General features: G+C 36.1%; 1 long non-coding RNA gene across 1 annotated transcript in view; it reads left to right on the forward strand.

The window, feature by feature from the left end:
* LOC127537856 (uncharacterized) overlaps window positions 1-9,768 on the forward strand; it is a 41,744-nt gene extending 31,976 nt beyond the window's left edge. The window contains exons 3-4 of the long non-coding RNA XR_007947620.1: window positions 8,780-8,928; window positions 9,669-9,768. This is a non-coding gene — a long non-coding RNA (uncharacterized LOC127537856). The remainder of the gene's footprint in view (window positions 1-8,779; window positions 8,929-9,668) is intronic.
* The last annotated feature ends 1,459 nt before the right edge of the window (window positions 9,769-11,227 follow it).

An 11,227-nucleotide genomic window follows, 5' to 3' on the forward strand; every position in this document is an offset into this window, starting at 1 on the left:
GGTAGCCAGAGTATTTAAAGTAGTAGCCAAATGCTTTTCTGTTTTCCTAAAGTTCCCAAGCTCATAGCTAACACTATCAGTGCAAATCGATTACAATTTACATATCCCTTTCATGGTCTTTAATTAGAACTTCTTTAAAAACAGCTTTTGCTATCATATCTCAAACAAATTTCCAAATTTCCAAATTTCTATGTGTGTGGAAATGGAAATCATTTATCTGTTAGTCACATCCAAAAAAAACCCCATAAAGTTATCAAATATGAATCAATTATATCCAATAAAGCAATTAACATTCATATGGGATGTTTTATGCTAAGTACTGTTGCAATCGTGTGATCTTCACAGTAACAACTATTAATTCTCTTTATAAATCAGAAAACTGGGCAGAGATAAAATAATTTACCATAGATTACATAAATAACACATATCCACAACTGAAAGAGAGAATGGTGGTCTTACTAAATGCAGACATTGACTGGCTTTCTCACCTCATGTTGTCATACTGGATGGTGCCAGAGGTATCCGAATTCTTCTCAAGCAATTCCTGGACAGAACCTGCTGAAATCTGGGGTGACTGGTGCCAGGATCTCCCTTTGATAGTCGTTTCAGGTGCCAGGGCTTAGGGAATGCTAACCATTGGGCCTTACCTCCACCCCATCCCCAAAACTGAGTTGGGGAAGTATTTGGGCAAGATTGTGTGGGATCCTCATGGTTTTTCTGCTTCCCCTATTTCTACAGGGGAGGCAGAATTCGAATTTCCTTACAGTTCTGAGATAAGAACAGTTAGCAAATAGAAGGGCTTGGCTATATAGATCTTATTAGCAATCCTCACAAATGAGATATACTCAGATCCACTCTGAGGAATGGAGTGGAAAGATAGGTCCCTTAATACCTTCTAGGATGCTTTCCCAAAGAAGCAGAAGGGAACTCTGGACAAGATAAGCATCAAGGAAGGATTAGCAAAAATTTGCTATTTATCTCGTTTGTTGTTTCTTTTTCTTTTCTTTCAGAATCAGATAAATTCCTGAAATTATCCCCAATGTTTCAGAAATTTTTCTTGCAATCTCAAAATGACTAATTGCTAAACTTCTTAATCATTGCTCTCAAAACTTTGAGAATCTGCTAATATGAAATTTTAATTTAATTAGCTAACTTGTTTGTGTAACCCTCAGCTTGGCCAAAGCTGAAGTCCACAGGAAAAAAAATGGAGTTTTTAAAGAAATCTTCCCAGCATTCTAACTATAGCATGGAAGTTTTTTCTTGCTTGGTAGCATTTTAAATCTTTCCAGGTAATAAAATCTAGTTCACAGAACAAACATGACACAGACATTCTAAGCAGAGATGCAGACACAGACAAAAATGACATGAAAGAAGACTGTTTCATCTTTGCCAAAAGCCAAAATATTTTGCCAAAAGCCATACTATAGCACTTTGTCTCTCTCCTCTGGCGTCCCAGAGGAAGTGAAAAGGTAGCAAAGGTTTCTTAGGAACTTTGCTGAAAATACAAGCATTTCCAAGTCTAAGTGTCCCCAATTAAGAAAAACTTGTTGACTGTGAAGGTCACAATGACCAGACAAGCCTTCTTCCAGTGGCTTGGAGTATCCCAGCTATAGGATTAAGGAAGAGAAAAAAAATGGGGGGGGGGGAGGGGGGGGAGGGGGGGGGGGGAGAAGGGAGGCTTACCTAACAAGGAGGGAATCAAGCCAGAAGAGGCCAGATTCTCCACAGCACTGGCCACCAAATGTTGAAGTTGGGAAGAGACCCCAAAAGTTGGGGTCACAAGGATTCTCAAAAGAATTTGCAGGCTTGCAAAATGTTTGTGGCAGCCCTGTTTGTAGTGGCTAGAAACTGGAAAATGAATGGATGCCCATCAATTGGAGAATGGTTGGGTAAATTGTGGTATATGAATGTTAAGGAATATTATTGTTCTGTAAGAAGTGACCAGCAGGATGAATACAGAGAGGACTGGCGAGACTTAAATGAACTGATGCTGAGTGAAATGAGCAGAACCAGGAGATCATTATATACCTCAATAACGATGCTGTATGAGGATGTATTCTGATGGAAGTGGATTTCTTCGACAAAGATCTAACTCAGTTTCAATTGATCAAGGATGGGCAGAAGCAGCTACACCCAAAGAAAAAAACACTGGGAAATGAATATAAACTGCTTGCATTTTTGTTTTTCTTCCCAGGTTATTTATACCTTCTGAATCCAATTCTCCCTGTGCAACAAGAGAACTGTCCAGTTCTGCACACATATATTGTATCTAGGATATACTGTAACCTATTTAACATGTATAGGACTGCTTGCCATCTGGGGGAGGGGGTGGAGGGAGGGAGGAGAAAAATTGGAACAGAAGTGAATGCAAGGGATAATGTTGTAAAAAATTTCCCTGGCATGGGTTCTATCAATAAAAAGTTATTAAAAAAAAAAAAAAAAAAAAAAAAAAAGAATTTGCAGGCTTGAATCCATTTCCAAGTCAAGGGGCAAAGTTTTATTGTAATTGTAATGCCAGTTGAAGCTGTCTAAATTCCAAGATAATTTAGCAAAGAAATAAAAGCAAAGAGACATATTTATCTAGTTTTCCAAGTATTGATATTAGCATATAGATATGCTAATTTTATGGCCTAGGGGTAGAATCAAGGAGTAGTCTCAAGAATTTAGTTATCACTGACCAACAGACTTTGTCTGTTTGTAGGATTATTTTGAAGCCAGAGGCCTTGAAATCATTGACAGATTATTAGAATAATAGTCTCAGAATCAACTAATATATTTTCCCAAAGTCTAAGGAAAGAACTATATACTGAGGCCAGAAGAGTTTTACAATCATTGACAGAACAATAGTATTCTTAGATCAGAGGGCCTCTGGATCAGATTCCAAAGCCAGAAGATTTAGAATCACTAACAGATTGTTAAAACTGAAACCCCATAAGGTTAAGGAACCTTAAAATTATTGTTGTCTTCCTTAGAAGCTATATTACATCATAACTTTTCTAAAATTCTTGCTATCTCTTTCTTCTATACATTGATTAGTTTTTCCTTTAAGCATTTAGATGCTATTTATTTGGTGCATTAAGTATTAATATTGCTTCATTATCTATGGTGTTTTCAATCATAATGTAATTTCCTTGTTTATTTCTTATCATGTTTATGTCTATAATTGCATTATCTGAGATCTTGATTGTTACCTTTGTTGGAAGCTTTACAAATTGTTAAGTCATTAGAGTTGATAGAGACAATAATTATCTACTTTAGCATAGTTCAGTATCATTGATCTGATCTTACAAGGCGATGTTTTGGGCCAGAACCTGAAACAAGGTACCAAGTAGAACTAATTGATACAATGCTTGTGTTCACACCTTTAGAAAGCTCATATAAGCAAGAAGTGTTTAAGTACTCATTGGAGTTCACAAGTATGGGAGAATCACAAAGTAAACTTTGTAACTTTGTGAATTCACACCTCCCTTAATCCCTGCCTCCTGAAGGAGGAGTCAACCTTTGGGAGATCATATAAAGAGGCTCTTAGCTTTGGATTAGTTTGTTACTTCCGGTTAGAGAGAGTTACTTCGGAACATTGACTGGGGTTGGAGAGGAGCACTCTGGGAGGAAGCCCACAAGCCCTCTCTCCGAGGCAAGAGAGATTCATTCCATTTTCCACTTGGCTGGCTTGAGGCTGAAGAAAGCAGAGGCAGAAGCAAAGGACAATCTGCAAGAGCTCTTGGAACCAAGCAGAGAGATAGGCCTCAACTAACTGGGCTGTTTTGGAAGGAGAAAATAAACGTTTATATTTTTACCATCTGGCTGATTTTGGGTGATTATTTACTTTTAACTGATACTAAGACTGCCTCCAGAACCCCTCCTTCCCCCACTTCAGAAACCTGCTTTCTCCCAGAGAGAACCATTATTATTATTATATATTAGAGAAGAAAAACACCAGCATGCCTTTGCTTTTTTGAGTTCATCTAAATAATTATATTTTACTTAGTCCTTTATGATGAAGTCCTGAGTAACTAGGTAGGGTTGGCAGAGAAAGACTGAAGTATGATAAAATTACTACTCCCTGAGACAATGAGTTTCTTTCTATTTTATTATTCTCTTCCATCTACAAAAATATCCATTTCCCCAATCCTCAAAAAATACTCACTTGATCGTTCTATCTCTACTATTATCCTGTATATCTTCAGCCCTTTGTAGCTAAAGTCCTTGAAAAAGCCATCTATAATAAGTGTTTCCACTATTCTTTTTTCTTAATCCCATTACAGTTCAATTTCCAACTTTATCATTCCACCAAAATTACTTTCCAAAGCTGTTATGTACAAAAATATTTGTGGATACCCATCAGTTAGGGAATGGCTGAATAAGTTATGGTATATAATGTAATGGAATATTATTGTTCCATAAGAAATGATGAGCAAGCTGAAAAAACTTGCATGAATTGATCTAAATTAAATGGAACAGAACCAGGAGAACACTGTACACAGTAATAGCAAGATTATGTGATAATCAATATGATGGACCTGGCTCTTTACAGAAATGTGGTGATTCAAGACAATTCCAATAGCCTTGGGAAGGAAATATGGATTGAAGCATCATATTTTCATCTTTTTTGTTTGCTTGCTTGCTTTTTCTTTCTCATGTTTTTTGTTTGTTTTTTCTGGGGTGAGGGGGGGTTCTGATTTTTCTTTCATAACATGACAAATATGGAAATATGTTTAAACACATATTTCACCTCTATAAGATCGCTTGGGAAGAGGGGAGGTAAGAAAGGAAGGGGAAAATTTGGAATACAAAATTTTACTAAAATGAATGTTGGAACTATGTATATTTTGAGAAAAAGTATTGAGGGAAAAAAGAATTGAAAATACAAAGACTGACCTAAGTAAACAAATAGATGAATACACACACACACACACACACACACACACACACACACAGAGTTACCAGTGCTCTCTTAGCCACCTAATCCATTCTTCTCAGGGTCTATGTAGTTTTTGATATTGTTGATCACTTTCTCCTTCCTAACTTTTAAGTGTCCGGGACACCATTCTTCTGATTTTCCTCTGATCTATCTGGCCACTGCTCAGTCTCCTCTACTACATCCTCATCCAGATCATTCCATCTATCCTTTGGCATATCACAAAGTTCTTTCGTGATCCCTCTTTTTTTCCTCCCTTTATATTACTTGACTTGATGATCTTATCAGCTCCCTTGGACTTAATTTTCATCTCTATGCTGACATATCTATCTGTCTTGCCAAAGCTTTTCCCCTTAACTCTAGTTTCACATCTTCAACTGCCTTTCAGAAATCTTAAAGTAGCTATCCAGAAGACATTTTAAAGTCAACAGATGCAAAATTAAACTCATTATCTTCCCCTCAGATCCTAACTTCCAAACTCCCACCCCAATTTCCTTATTTTATCAGGCAACATAACCCTCTCAGTCCTTCAAGCTTTCAACCTAGGAGTCAGCCTGAATTCCTCACACTCTCTCGCCCTATCTCCAACCTGTTACCAAGATATAATGATTTCACCTTTACAACATCTCTCAAATATATCCCTTTGTCCTTTATGACTCTGTCACTACTTTGGTGCAGGAACTTATCACCTCATACCTGCACTGTTGTATGGCCTTGTTATTGCTCCCAATTGTAGCTAATGAGCTGCTTCAGTATTCTTTCTCTTGCTCCTGGCTTCTGTAGAGTACAAGGATGCCACATTGTCTATTGACTTCCTTTTCTCCACTTCTCTCCCTCAACTCCAACTTTTCTGGGCTATTCTCAAAATTTTGCAGACCTCCTTTGAAGTTTGATGATGATTTCTTGACTTGGTAGATCAATAAAAGCTCAAAAATCCAGGATGTTTTTCTGTCATTCAAAATATTTGACTCCTAAGGTCTTTAAAATCTGTCCTAGCCAAAGAGGTAAGGGGAAAGTGTTACAATAGCTAAGTTAGTAGTAATTAAGTAAATATCCATGAACTTTTAAAAAATAATTACATAAAATTGTATTTCAATATAATTGATTTTTTTTGTAATCCAATATACATTTTATTTTATGCATGTAAAAAAATCATTCTGAGGAGTCCCTAGGTTTCACCAAATTGTAAGATGGGTCCAAAGGGACATTTTTTCCCTCTATTAAATCAGAATTACTTTTTTTTAATTAAAGCTTTTTATTTTTAAAAAATATGCATGGATAATTTTTTAGCATTGACCCTTGCAAAACCTTTTGTTTCAAATTATCCCTTTCTTCTTCCCACCTCCTCCCATAGATGGCAAGCAATCCAATATATGTTATATATGTTAAAATATATGTTAAATCCAATATATGTATATATATTTATACAGTTATCTTGCTGTACAAGAAAAATCAGATCAAGAAAGAAAAAAAAAACTGAGAAAGAAAACAAAATGCAAACAAACAACAGAGTGAGAATGCTATGTTGTGGTCCACACTCAGTTCCCATGGTCCTCTCTTTGGGTGTAGATGGCTTTCTTCATCACTGAATATGAATGCCCACAATGGCATTCACTGCTCTTGTGAATACCCTTGTTAATGCCTACTCTCCTAATTTCCAGGCCCTTAGAGAAATCTCTGGTCACTGTCTTTTGCAGTGCTTAAATCAATTTTACCAAGCTTACCTCTGTCTGAGGTCTTCAGAGATCTCTGGCCACCATTTCATAGAATGATGGTTTAAATGCACTCGAGAACAGCCATGTGCAAGCTCAAGATTTTTATTCACGTGTTCACATCCTGTCCCTATTGACCTTCTGCTGACTCTTAGTGAACTCCTGATGAACTCCTGGTCAAAGAGAGCTACTTCCTAGTCCCCATAGCTTAAATAGGGTCTATGAAGTCACATGCACATCCAATCAGAGAAGGAGATGACTCCCATTAACAATGCGGATCTCAATGTGACCAGAACTCCTGTCCATGAGATGGTCCTTGCTTGTTCACAGAAAACCACTTCTGAAGGTCTCAGGCAACAGCCTGTGTACTTCCTGTTTGCATTGTATGTGACTCCTCCTCCGACCCTTACAACTGAACAATTGGAATTGGTTTTCATCGTCTCCTTGTTGAATAGAGCCGTGTCCATCAGAATAGATCATCATATAGTCTTGTTGTTGCCATGTATAATGATCTCCTGCTTCCACTCATTTCACTCAGCATCAGTTCATGTAAGTCTCGCCAGTCCTCTCTGTATTCATCCTGCTGGTCATTCCTTACAGAACAATAATATTCCATAACATTTATATACCATAATTTATTAAGCCATTCTCCAATTGATGGCAACCATTCAGTTTCTAGTTCCATGCCACTACAAAAAGGGCTGCCACAAACATTTTTGCACATTTAGGTCCCTTTCCCTCCTGAAGATCTCTTTGGAATATAAGCCCAGTAGAAATACTGCTGGATCAAAGTTTGATAACTTTTTGAGCATAGTTCCAAATTGATCTCCAGAATGGTTGGATGCATTCATAATCCACCAACAATGTATCAGTGTCTCAGTTTTCCCACATCCCCTCCAACATTCATCATTATCTTTTCCTGTCATCTTAGCCAATCTGAGAGATGTGTAGTAGTATTGCAGAGTTGTCTTAATTCACATTTCTCTGATTAATAATGACTTGGAACATCTTTTAATATGGCTAGAAATAGTTGCAATTTCTTCATCTGAAAATTGTCTGTTCATATCTTTTGACCATTTATCAATTGGAGAATGGCTTGATTTCTTATAAATTAGAATCAATTCTCTGTATATTTTGGACATGAAGCCTTTATCAGAACCTTTGACTGTAAAAATGTTTTCCCAGTTCATTGCTTCCCTTCTAACTTATCTGCATTAGTTTTGTTTGTACAAAAACTTTTTAAGTTAATATAATCCAAATTATATAAATTGTGAAAATAATGATCTATAGTTCTTCTTTGGTCACAAATTCCTTACTCATCCACAGATTTTGAGAGGTAAACTATTCTATGATCTTCTAATTTGTTTATAATATCATTCTTTATGTTGAGATCATGAACCCATTTCAACTTTATCTTGGTATATTGGAGTATTGTGTGGGTCAGTGTCTAGTTTCTGCCATACTAGTTTCCAGTTTTCCTAGCAGTTTCTGTCAAATAGTGAATTTTTATCCCAAAAGCTGGCGTCTTTGGATTTGTCAAACACTAGATTGCTATAGTCATTGACTATTTTGTTCTGTGAACCTAACCTGTTCCATTGATCAACTGCTTTATTTCTTAGCCAGTACCAAATGGTTTTTTTTTTTTTGTTTTGTTTTTTTACTGAGGCAATTGGGGTTAAGTGACTTGCCCAGAGTCACACAGCTAGGAAATGTTAAGTGTCTGAGGTCAGATTTGAGCTCAGGTCCTTCTGGTGCTCTATCCACTGTGCCACCTAGCTGCCCCACCAAATGGTTTTGAATGACCACTGCTTTTTTATAATATAATTTTAGATCTGATACAGCTAGGCATTTTTATTTGCTTTTTTTTTTTCATTAATTCCCTTGAAATTCTCGATCTTTTGTTCTTCCAGATGAATTTTGTTATTTTTTTCTAGGTCAGTAAAATAGTTTCTTGGAAATTTGATTGGTATAGCACTAAATAAATAGATAGTATTGTCATCAAAGGAACATTTTTTTAAAATAATTTTTAATTTAATCTTTTAAATTAAGAACCCCTCAATGGGAGAAACTAGTGAAAGAAATCTCAAATAAGTACATCTGGGCCCTTTATTCCTTTGAGACTGATTAATATTACATAATGTTGCTACAGGACTGAAGATTTATTTTTCAAGCTGAGGAATCTTAATGAAATGATGATGCTACAAATGAAAATAGTTGGAGATGAACTCCAACAATGGACTGAGAAAAATAACAACTTTATCAAAAAAAAATCTATTCAGCAGAATATACAATGCAGGGGTAAGTAGGGCTAGGTTTAGAGTGCTAATTGGGAATTTGGCCTCTGGGGCAATTTCATGATCAAGAGGAAAGACAAAATTTCAAAGATAATTCAGAGACCAGGGTCCCCATTGCCCATAGTCCTTCATTCAGGAAATTAACCACAATTCTCAATTTGACTGCAAACTTAAGCTATTTGAGGATCAAGAGTATCTTTTCCTCTTTTTGTATCCCTAGCACTTAGCATAGTGTCTGGCTATAGACCTATATATATAGGTGCTGAATAAATACTATTGATGGAAACTGGCATTATATTCTGCGTATACAATGCAAATTTGTATTGGAGTTACTGGGAAAAGTGAGTCTTGAGCAAAGGTCATACATGTGACTAGACCAGGACTTCAGTAGGCACTGGGAAGTTTCCAGGATAGAGGAAGGGTGTGGAGCATGTTTCCTCACCTTTTTGATTCTCTACATCTTATCAAAGGAGGAAAAATTTGAGGGGTGACAGGGAGGGAATTTTGATATAATTGAATACTTCCGATGTGCTTAGCACTAAGAATACACATAGAGAAAAACAAAACATTATCTATTCCCAAGGAGATTACATTCTAATGAGGGAAGAGAAATTCAGAGAGTCCAGCCAGAAATAGGGACTATAACTTATTAGGCTTTTTTTTTTTTTTTTAACCTCCCCTAGTACCTAATCACAGTATCTTTGCATGTAGTAGATACTAATAAAGGCCATGTTTGTCTTACAGTTTATTAAGAGAAATGACCAAAATAGACTACCTTATAGAAAAATCAGACAATGAGGATGGAAGTCTGTCTGGAAATGAACATCAAAAACTGGGGGCCAAAAAATGGGTAATGTATTCCAAGGATGTTAAGGGATATTAAATTTCACTTTTCTTATATGTATTTACATGAGAAAAAAAAAATTGGGGAAATCAACTACTACTTCTAACAGGATTTCTCTAATGATGAGAACAATAAAATCCAAAATAATTAACAGCGATACAGAAGCTACAAGCTCTGGTTTTGGACTATAACCAATCTTGGCGGGCTGCCTTCTAAAATAATAATACTTTGCTTCATTCTGCTCCCATCCAGAATTTTCTCTGAGAACCTCTAGGTCTCCCCAGATGTTTATTAAAAGTACATCACTTCCATTCAAGCACTTAAGTTAACAGTGTTGGGTATGAGACACTTTATTTCACCTCACAATCAATATACAAAACAACAAAAGTCTTAGAGAAGCCCACAAGTAATGCAGAAAAATATTTAAGGTCGCACAGAGTACATAGCAATCAAGAAACTCCTCTCTCTTCCAGTGAGTCTCACATTCTACTTCAGGGATTTATATAGACCTCAAGCCTAATTAAAATACTCTAAAGGCAAATGAATTTTGGGTTATTTAGAGAGTCAACCTTTCATATTCCAGAGAATTTCACTTTCTAAACTAGAGACCTATTTAGGTTTATCCTCTGGGGAAATAAACTTGATGTTTCTAGAAAGCATAGCCATTGAATTTTCATTACCTGAATAATTCATGGTAGTGGTTAAGGGCAAACTTTTGGTGTTGGCTCTTCTGAATGGTATTAGTGATTCATTGCATCTCCTAAATTCAGGGGACATGTGCTCAATCCTTAATATAGGAATTCTCATCTCTCAGTCAGAAGCTTTAACTCTGTTGTTACCATTTCTTAGACTAGAAAGATGCTGTAGCTCTTCTGCAGTTGTCATTTTGATACCTGAAGCAGAAATTTCTTGGGAGTTAAGCAAAAGGGCAACATTGGGCTGTATCTTTATCATCTAATTTCTGGGTCTCTTCCCAACTGATCTTAGACTCATTTTAAACTTAGTAGTAGAAAGGCAAGATTGTAATTGAAAGTAAATTGAGATAATCTTATTGTCCCTAATGCTGATTTAATTACTAATACTTAATGACATATATAGCATAATGAATCCAATGAAAGGAGAATCACACTATTGGAAATTAAAATTATTTAAAATATAGTAATTGGTTCCAGACCAACAGAAATATTTAGTGAGAATTTGAATAATGAAAGTACTTCGTGTGGTTTGTTTTCACTATTTCAGATCTAACTGTAAATTGTTCATTAAGAGCCAAAACAGTCCTGGGCCCTCCACAAATGCTATTAGGGAGATAAATTCAGCTATTAAATGAGAAGTTAATGTGAATGTCTGAAATTTCCACAGAGCAATATCATCAAAGTTCTGAAATTATTAGATCTATTATTGCCCAAATTTCCTCTTGCTTCATACTTCATACATGGGGGTGGGAATGTCAGAAAGG

This window comes from Antechinus flavipes, chromosome 5 (genome assembly GCF_016432865.1).
Source record: "Antechinus flavipes isolate AdamAnt ecotype Samford, QLD, Australia chromosome 5, AdamAnt_v2, whole genome shotgun sequence".
Lineage (NCBI taxonomy): Eukaryota > Metazoa > Chordata > Mammalia > Dasyuromorphia > Dasyuridae > Antechinus > Antechinus flavipes.